The 10387-nt window shown below is 35.7% G+C and overlaps 1 pseudogene; it reads right to left on the bottom strand.

Moving 5' to 3' along the window:
- Positions 1-1554: 1554 nt before the first annotated feature.
- Positions 1555-10387, bottom strand: part of LOC149176287 (FHA domain-containing protein PS1-like) — a 43917-nt pseudogene continuing 35084 nt past the window's right edge.

Below are 10387 nucleotides of genomic sequence, written 5' to 3'. Positions count from 1 at the left end.
CATTGCCAAATCTCATGCCCACTTTATTTTCCAAATCGATTAGAATCAATGTGATACCATTATCTAACGTTTTTTCTCATCCTCTTTTTTGGAGGTTTTTTTCTTTGTGTTATTTTGAATAGTTTCTCTTTTCTAGATTTTCATCTAAAGTTTTGTTGAAATAATCATCAATTCAATGTAATACCATTAGCTACCCCTTCGTTTGGGCTTCATAATTCCCTCCAAAAAAATTTACAAGTTTTCCTTTTCCATCTTCAACTTTTCTCGTTGTCTCAACCTCATATGTTTACATTTATACTTTTCACTTCTTCATAATTGTATGGAATAAAGTGTCATTCTCTTTTCTAGTGTATTTTAAATATATTTTGTATTGAATTACACTCTTCCTTGAACTATGAATATAATTTAAATTATGTTAACGCTACTTTTCCTTTACTGAAGGTTTTTGCTTTATCACTTCCCCTCATTATTTTGAATCTCCTCCATTAACTTTCCACATAGATCTACTTTTTCATTTATGAATAAATTTGAATTGAAGATTTGACAAACAATATACATACAATAATAAAATAATTAATGTAATATATATTGTAATATACATTTTTGTATCTAAATCATATGCTCTATAGGCTAAGTTGAAATACAAGCCATTGATATGAAATATGGAAATCAATACTATTGGATTTGAAATGTTGAGATATATGCCATTATACAATATATATTTTATGGGTAGTTTAACTCTTCTCTATTTTTGTCATTTTTCTAGAATAGTTTCTAATTAAGTTTGGATGAAATCCAAACAAAGAATTGTTGAAATGGCAAGTTTGAGATTTGTAATTTCCATAATCTGAGCGTTATTTAGGTTTTTAAGGTTATTGAATCCATTGTTTATGGAATAAATTAAGACATTGAGTTGGGAAAATGAAACTTTGCAACTCTTTTGGGTCAGGGATACAAAACAAACTGGGGAGACATAGGATTGGAATTATCAAGAGGGGAAAAGCAGCTGATTGCAACAACGAGGGATTTCAAAAGAATCTGAGCATATTACTATTGGATGAGGAAAACAGCATTGGAGAACCAATCGGAGAAGATTGTTAAAGAGGCGCTGAATGAAATTATGTTGGGGAGAACGAGTGGTGCAACAAATCAGGATGGTTATGGCAAGAAAACGGAGGAAAACAGTGATGAAGGAAAACAATGAAAAAGCCAAGTGTCAAATTTTAATTGCAAGGAGGAAAACGAAAATGAAAACATTCTATTGGTTGGGGTGAAAATTATTTTCCCACCTGAACCTCGTAGTGAAAACTCCTTCAAAACATAATTCATTTTGGGAATGGTCATAGAAAATAATGTAGATTTTATAATGTTCAACAACATAAACTCATTTAGAATCCAATTACACATATAAATGATCTACAGATAATCAAAGAAGACATATTTTTAAGTGTTCACAATGTAAACGAGCTCAGATATATATGAATACTATGTCATCCACAACAGACAAATGTGTGTTCATAAAGTGAACAAGTTCAGAGAAAGGAAACCAAGAAATTAAAAGGCACGTGCTCCTATCATACCCTCAGCCATGGCTTTGATTTTGAGGGTGACGTCATTAATAAGAAGAACAACATTTCCATCTGCAGCTAACTTTTTAAAAAGTAGAGCACACTCAAGAATGTGAGTTTCTGTTGTCAGTGACAAACGTCAATAAAGTTTCCATAAGAAGAGAAAGCAACTGAAGAAGCAATGTCATTGCTACCATCACTTTGACGGGAATGGGGAGATGCAGGGCTGACACCGAGAGGAAAACTCTGGAAATTTTTGTACATGGATCCACCAACCAATTATCACCATGCAGTCCTCTATCCATCTCAAAACTCTTTGGACCTCATTCTATCTCTTTGATGTCTTCTGATGTTTCAGACAATCTAGCTCTCATATAACAATTATAGGGATGATCAGATGAGTCCCTTAGATGCCTTCAAGATTCTTTAAATCCTATCTAGATTTTATATCTAGTAACCAGCCAATATCTACAACCATATGCCATTTCCTTTTTGTTTCTAGTGGAGCCAAATGTTGTACCCTGCCATAGCCACGGTCAATATTGTGCACCTCATACAAGTGCGAAACCCGATTATTTTCAATACTCTTGTTAGAATTCTTTAAGAGGAAACCAACGGGTGGTCTTCCATTAGCCTTTGAGTCCTGAGAAAGAGATTGCAATGGTACCCTCTTTGTATTATTTTTAAGACGCATCTCTTCACCCGTTCTACTACAATTCTCTATTTTATCCTTGGATACTGGAGGAGTCATGTTCTCCTTGTCAGATGTATAATAATCATTATCTTCTGGCCAAAATCCAGTTGAAGAGGACCCATGAGCACTGGATTCTTGCTACAATTCTTGTAGACAGTCTCTCTTCCCCTATGCCAAAATTATGTTTTTTTTGTTATACATCACATTGTTTTCTTTCTGGATATCAACACTAGAATTCTCTTTTAAAATTCTGGTTTTCTTTCCCAACTTTACCTGTGTTTCCTGAATCTTCTTACCAATTGAGTTTGTTTCAAGGCGAGTTGTGTGCAAGCAAATAGGATTACCACTCTTTTGTCTTCTTGACCAGATGTTAACTGGTCTACCTCTATTTGCTTCCCTTAAAGGACTCTGATTCTGTTGCATTTGGGACATATTGACCCCTTTTTTCTCTTAGAGAAATCTGATTCTTCTGAATTTGAATCATATCAACCCATTTGTTTCCCTTAGAGGACTCTGATTTTGCTGCATTTCATCATATTGGCCCCTTTCTTTTCCCTTATAGGAATTTGATTCTGCTGCATTTGCATCATATTGGCATCCTTCTTTTCCCTCATAGGACTCTGATTCTCCTGCATTTGCATCGTAAATTATCTTGCATTGGGGTCATATCAGCTCCATTTGTTTCTCTCAGAGGACTTTGATTCTCCAACATTTGTTTCATATCAGCCCCATTTTGAACCCTTAAAGGGATTTGATTCTACCACATTTGGGTCATATCAGCCCCATTTATTACCCACAGAGGACTTTGATTCTCTCATATTTGTTTTTTCAACCCTTAGAGGGATTTGATTCTACCACATTTGGGTCATATCAACCCCATTTATTTCCCTCAGAGGACTCTGATTCTCTCATATTTGTTTCATGCCAGCATCATTTCTTCCCAATAGAGCACTCTGATACTCCTGAATTTTGGTCATATTGACCCTATTTTGTTTCTTCAGAGAATTCTGATTCTCCTATATTTGGGTCATATCGATTCTACTTGTTTCCCTTGGAGAATTATGATTTCCCCATGTGTGTGACACATTGGCCTCATTTTTCACTGAGAAATTTTCCATTGGGCAGAAGGAGAAGGGGAACCTCGTAATGGAGGCATTTTTGGTTGCACTGGTCGTCTATCTTATGCCACCCCACCCTCAAAGGGACAATCAATAATACAACATTTACTTGCTTTCCAAATCATTCGACCAAGTTCGGGCTCACCCACTGAGCAATAATACGAAGACAAAAGTGGTAGTCTTTCCCATTCCAAACTTCAACTTTCCCCGTCGAAGAAACAAAAACAATTGGCTTGCCCGAGTTAAAGATCTATTAAACTCCCTCTCCCCATAGCCATTAATTTATGGAAATGAACTGTAGTAATTTCTGGAAACCAACTGTAGTCATTTCCTTGAATTACATAAATCAACTGCAGTTAATTAGTTTCTTGTTGGGAGCTTCTAGAGTGGTCCATTACTCCCTTTGCAGTTCTCTACCATGATTTGTGGAACACTTGACACATAGCCAACAAAATCTTGATGGAAGCTTGGCTATAAATACTATTGTTTGGTCCCAAAGCTCGCTAACTCAATCCCCTTTAGTTTTACACCATCAAGCTAGAGTAAGTAGAGCTTGGAAGTTCCAAATATATTTTTCCTGAATTCGCCATCAAGATCTGTGTTGCTTCGCATTATCTGATTTGTGTTTGGGTTGTTTTGGGCAGATGCATGCTGAATGTTTCCAAAAGATTTTTCTGCATGTGATTTTTTGTGTGCTCTCTCTATTTCTGAAGCCCCTTCTATTTCTTAAAGTTGAGGCTATGTGTGTAGAAAGCCAAGATGTCAGCTGGGGTGTAGTGTTGCAAAGTTTGTAATTACAGATACATGTAATCGAAGGGTGTCACCTGTGCATGGGAGATTATAGCGTATCAATCTGCAGGAAGGGGCTGATCTTACCCAGAACAATGTTGTGAAATGGAGCTGCAGATGACGTTCATGATATACGTGTTGGTGAAGGTGCAGAAATTATTTTGCGTAAATCCGGAAGTGATCTCCAATAGCTGTAAATTGTACATCGTATGTTGAGGGCCGAGAAGCAGATCTATTGAGAGCAAGCATCAATGGTCGGAGGTATTTTTCTTGGGCATTAAAGTTTATTCTGCATAAAGTTCAGATTTAACATTGTTAAAGTTTTCGATTCATTATAGTACCGTTATTTATTCTATCATTTGGTATCAGAGCCCATCTTTTATCTCTGCCTTGGTGTTTACAATTAAAATGAGGGTTTTTTGGAGTTTCTTGATTTCGTGTGTTTTACCCGATTGAATGAGGTCTCTTGTTTCCATCTGTTATCATCATTTTGTATTTTGGTTTGTCTGTCAAATTAATTGTAATGAGAAAGAAATCCAAACTACATTCAAAACCCGTTTGTAAGATCTCAGGTTTCAATTTAACACCATTGTTTGGAGGATTATTTTATTTGCAAATCTCTAAATTCAAAGTCACTTGTAAAATTACAAGCTGAGTGATTGTACAATTTGTTTTTACTTGAGTAAAAAGAGGAATATAATGAAATCAATGAGTGGCTTTATAAATAATGAATTTTTTTTGACATATAAAGAATTTTCAGAATGTACAAGGGAATTCCAGACTCTTCACTAAACACTAAAATGTAATGCATTACAAATTCCCATTACAGAACCTAATTAGAGTTTTTAAGAATGTTATGCATGAATATTTTAGTTTTATCAAGAAATAATGTCTAGTGATCCATATAATTTTAATTGATTAGAGAATAACCACATCATTTCTAATTAAATAATATTATATATTATGATTGGTTAGGATCACATAAAGATTATTTAAACATTAATTGTAATTAATTATACTAAATATAATAAATTTTATCCCACATGAATTTTTATTATATTTATATAATTAATTAGGATAAAATATTCATAACTTACCCACAAGAATTATGAATTAATAGTTTTATCATAAAGTTCAAATCTAAGATAGAATTTATATCGAATTATAATCATTACCCTTTAGAATTATAAATTAAGTGAATAATTTGATAAATTTTATCATAAAGAATAATTGAATCAGTTTGAATTGAAAATTTAGTCCACAGACAATTTTTATGTCATTAGATTCAATTTTAAGCATGATTTGCATTGGTAAAGCATGAAATTTTATTTAGGCCTCAATTTTAACATAAGCATGTAATCTTTAATTTTATGCAGTTGTACAACCTGCAAATTTCTCTGGAATTCATTGTGATATCCTTGAACTTAAGGGAGATAACTATAAGGGCTGGAAGGAGAGAGTTCTCCTTCATTTGGGGTGGATGGACATAGACTATGCTATTAAGAAAGATGAACCACCAGCACTTACTAATACCAGCACTGTAGCAGACATCACGCTTTATGAACGATGGGAGCGATCTAGTCGCCTAAGCATGATGTTCATTAAGACTAAAATTTCAGCTAATATTCATGGTTCCATTAATCAGCATGAAAAGGTCCGAGACTTGCTAAAGGCCGTTGAGGATCAATTCATCACTTCAGACAAGGCACTAGCAAGCACCCTAATCATGAAGTTCTCATCCCTAAGGCTCACCAGTGTGAAAGGTGTGTGCGAGCACATCATGCAAATGAGGGACACTGTGGCTCAATTAAAGAAACTTGAGGTTGAAATATCGAAGTCTTTCCTGGTGCACTACATTCTGAACACCCTTCCGCACCAATATGGACCCTTCAAAATCTCATATAGCACACATAAGGAAAAATGGTCAATTAATGAACTCATGACCATGTGTGTTCAAGAGGAAGAGAGACTAGTGATGGAACTAGGAGAAAGTGCAATGCTAACAATGCGTGGAAAGGGAAAATCTCAAGCCAATCAGAAAGGGAAAGGTAAAGTACCTCCCCAAGATGATATCAAGAAGTATTCCAAGTGTTTATTCTGTAAAAAGAAGGGACACATGAAGAAGGAATGTGCCAAATTTCAGAAATGGCTTGCGGACAAAGGTAATCCAATCTTGTTTGTTTGTTATGAATCTAATATGGCTAATGTCAATATTAACACATGGTGGATTGATTTTGGATCAACAATTCACATTTCGAATTCCTTGCAGGGTTTGCATAACCTAAGGAAGCCAATGGGAAGTGAGCAAAGCATCTTATCAGGAAACAAGATGGGCTCGCATGTGGAAGCTATAGGAACATGCTATTTAACTTTAAGTAGTGGCTTTGTTTTAGAATTAAAAAATACCTTTTATGTTCCAAGTTTTTCTAGAAACTTGATCTCAGTTTCAGGGCTTGTACTTTTTGGATATTCCTTTAACTTTTCAGAAACATCCTTCAGTTTATTTTATAAATCTGATTATGTTGGGAATGGTATTTTGTCTAATGGTCTATACTACATTAATTTACAAAACAATGTCACTTATGATTCAATGCATGTTCACACTGGCACTAAAAGATGTGTTATTAATTAAGATTCCTTTAAATTATGGCACCGGAGACTAGGTCATATCTCCATAGAAAGAATTAAAAGATTGGTAAATGAAGGGGTACTTAATACTCTGGACTTTGCTGATTTTGAGACTTGTGTGGACTACATAAAGGGAAAGTAGACCAACAAGTCAAAGAAAGGTACCAATAGGAGTTCAGACATATTAGAGATCATACATACTCATATGTGTAGTCCAGCCATGGACTCACATGGTCAGAGATACTTCATCTCCTTTATAGATGATTACTCACGATATATGTATCTCTACATGCTTCATAAAAAGAGCAAAGCATTAGATGTCTTTAAGGTCTTTAAGGCTGAAGTAGAGAAATAATGCAGCAAGCAAATTAAGATCGTGAGATTAGATAGAAGTGGAGAATATTATGATAGATATACAGAAGATGGACAAGCACCTGGGCCATTCGCAAAATTTCTTCAAGAGCATGGGATTGTTGCCCAATACACCATGCCTGGTTCACCCAACGAGAATGGTGTAGCAGAAAGAAGAAAGCGAACATTATTGGACACAGTGCAGAGTATGCTTAGTAGCTCCAATATTCCTCAATCCTTCTGGACTGAAGCACTTAAGACGACAGTGTATATATTAAATCGAGTTCCAACCAAGGTTGTCCCTAAAATGCCATTTGAATTATCGAAAGGTTGGAAAGCGAGTTTGCAACATATGCGTGTTTGGGGATGCCCATCTGAAGTGAGAATATATAATCCACAAGAGAATAAGCTAGACCCAAGGACCATTAGTGGGTATTTCATTGGATATGCTAAAAGGTTTAAAGGTTATAGATTTTATTGTCCATCTCACAGCACTAGGATTGTAGAATCAAGAAATGAAAAGTTTCTTGAAAATGACTTGATTAGTGGGAGTGATCAAACCAGGAACATAGTTTCTGAGAAGGATCAGTCAGAATATCAACCTTCCACCTCAAGTGATAGATTGGTTATTCTTCATAGCACCCCTCATGTACAAACTGGTGTTGACCAACCAATTGTTGAAGTTCAACAAGCTGCTGATGACATTCCAGTAGATTAGGTAGTTCAAGAGTTGCCAAGAACTTTTGAACAACGAGTTGAACCACATACTTCTCAGGAAGATGATGGTACAACACTAAGAAGATCTACTAGACCAAACAGATCAGTAATTCCTGATGATTATGTTGTGTATCTGCAAGAATCTGACTACAACATTGGAACCGAAAATGATCCCGAATCTTTTTCACAAGCCATGAGTTGCAAAGAATTAGAATTATGGTACGATGCCATGAAGGAAGAGATGAATTCTATAAAGAGAAATGAAGTCTCGGAACTTATTGAGTTGCCTAATGGTGCAAAACCCATTGGATGTAAATGGGTCTTTAAGACAAAGAAAGACTCATTGGGAAACATTGAGAGATACAAGGCAAGACTTGTTGCTGAGGGATTCCCTCAAAAAGAAGGAATCGACTACACATATACTTTCTCTCATGTATCTAAGAAAGATTCCTTGCGTGTTATTATGGTATTAGTAGCCCATGTTGAATTGGAGTTGCAACAAATGGATGTGAAAACGACATTTCTCAATGGAGATCTAGAGGAGGAGGTTTACATGAAACAACCTAAAGGATTCCCCTCTAGTGATGGTGAGCAATTAGTTTGCAAGCTCAAGAAATCCTTATATGGTTTAAAACAAGCATCCCGCCAATGGTATTTAAAATTCCATAATGTAATTTCTTCTTTCGGTTTTGTAGAAAACATTATAGATCAATGTGTATACCTGAAAGCCAGTGGGAGTAAAATTTGTTTTCTTATTTTTTATGTGGATAACGTTTTGCTAGCAACCAATGATAATGGTTTGCTGCATGAGGTGAAACAATTCCTCTCTAAAATTTTTGATATGAGGGATATGGGTGAGGCATCTTATGTCATTGGCATTAAGATCCATAGAGACAGATTTCGAGGCATCTTGGGTCTGTCTCAGGAAACCTATATTAATAAAATTTTAGAGAGATTTCGGATGAAGGATTGTTCACCAACTGTAGCTCCTATTGTGAAGGGTGATAGGTTCAATTTGAACCAATGCCTGAGGAACAACTTTGAAAGGGAACAAATGAAGAACATTCCATATGCTTCCACTGTTGGAAGCCTAATGTATGTTCAGGTCTGCACAAGACCTGACATTGCATTTGTTGTGGGAATGTTGGGATGATATCGGAGTGATCCAAGTTTAGATCACTGGAGAGCTGCAAAGAAGGTAACAAGGTACCTTCAAGGAACCAAAAACTACATGCTTATGTATAGATGGATGGACAATTTGGCTACTCAGATTCTGGCTTTGCTAGATGTGTTGATTCACGCAAATCAACATCACGATACATTTTTATGATGGCCGGTGGAGCTGTATCATGGAGGAGTGCCAAGCAGACCTTGATTGCCACTTCCACTATGGAAGCCGAGTTCGTCTCTTGTTTTGAGGCTACTTTACATGGTGTATAGCTTAAGAGTTTCATTTATGGGCTTAGAATTATGGATTCTATCTCTAAGCCATTGAGAATATATTGCGACAATTCAGCTGCTATTTTTGTCACTAAAAAGAACAAAAGTGGGAGTCGAAATAAACACATAGACATCAAGTATTTAGCTATAAGAGAACGTGTTAAAGAAAAGAAAATGGTCATTGAACACGTTAGCACTGAGTTGATGATCACTAATCCTTTGACTAAGGGCATGCCACCATTTAAATTCAAGGATCATGTAATGAATATGGGACTTGGTTCCATTATGGAGTTTCTCATTGTATGGACAATGTTATTTTAATGAAATTCTTAATTATTGTGATGTTTTTCTCATATTTATGTGCACCTTAATTTGATTTGAGAAAATTCATCTGTGTAGGACCAAGAATAAACATAGGGTTTATTCATTAAGAAATTGTCGCCACATAAATTTGTATAGAAATAAATACATAGTAATACATGGAAGATAATACTTGTCATTAGAGGACTAATTGCGATGATTCATGTATCTATTACTTAATACAGATTATCAATGGGTTTTAAGATGAGACATTGAGATTGGAAGTATGGACCAAGTGGGAGAATGTTAAACTCCCTCTCCCAACGGCCGTTAATTTCTGGAAACCAACTGTAGTAATTTCTGGAAACCAACTGCAGTCATTTCCTTAAATTACGGAAATCAACTACAGTTAATTAATTTCTTGTTGGGAGCTTCTAGAGTGGTCCATTACTCCCTCTGCAGTTCTCTACCATGATTTGTGGAACACTTGACACATAGCCAACAGAAGCTTGATGGAAGCTTGGCTATAAATACTATTGTTTGGTCCCCAAGCTCACTAACTCAATCCCCTTCAGTTTTACACCATCAAGCTAGAGTAAGTAGAGTTTGGAAGTTCGAGATATATTTTTCCAGAATTCGCCATCCAGATCTATGCTTCTTCACATTATCCGATTTGCATTTGGGTTGTTTTGGGCGAATGCGTGCTGAATGTTTCCAAAATGTTTTTCTGCATGTGATTTTTGGTGTGCTCTTTCTATTTCCGGAGCCCCTTCTATTTCTTA

Source organism: Pinus tabuliformis, chromosome 4_1, assembly GCF_031772625.1.
Source record: "Pinus tabuliformis cultivar Carrire ecotype Pingquan chromosome 4_1, CPIR1, whole genome shotgun sequence".
NCBI lineage: Eukaryota > Viridiplantae > Streptophyta > Pinopsida > Pinales > Pinaceae > Pinus > Pinus tabuliformis.
The sequence above is the reverse complement of the archived record's forward strand: the minus strand, read 5'-3'. Positions and strand labels throughout refer to the sequence as shown.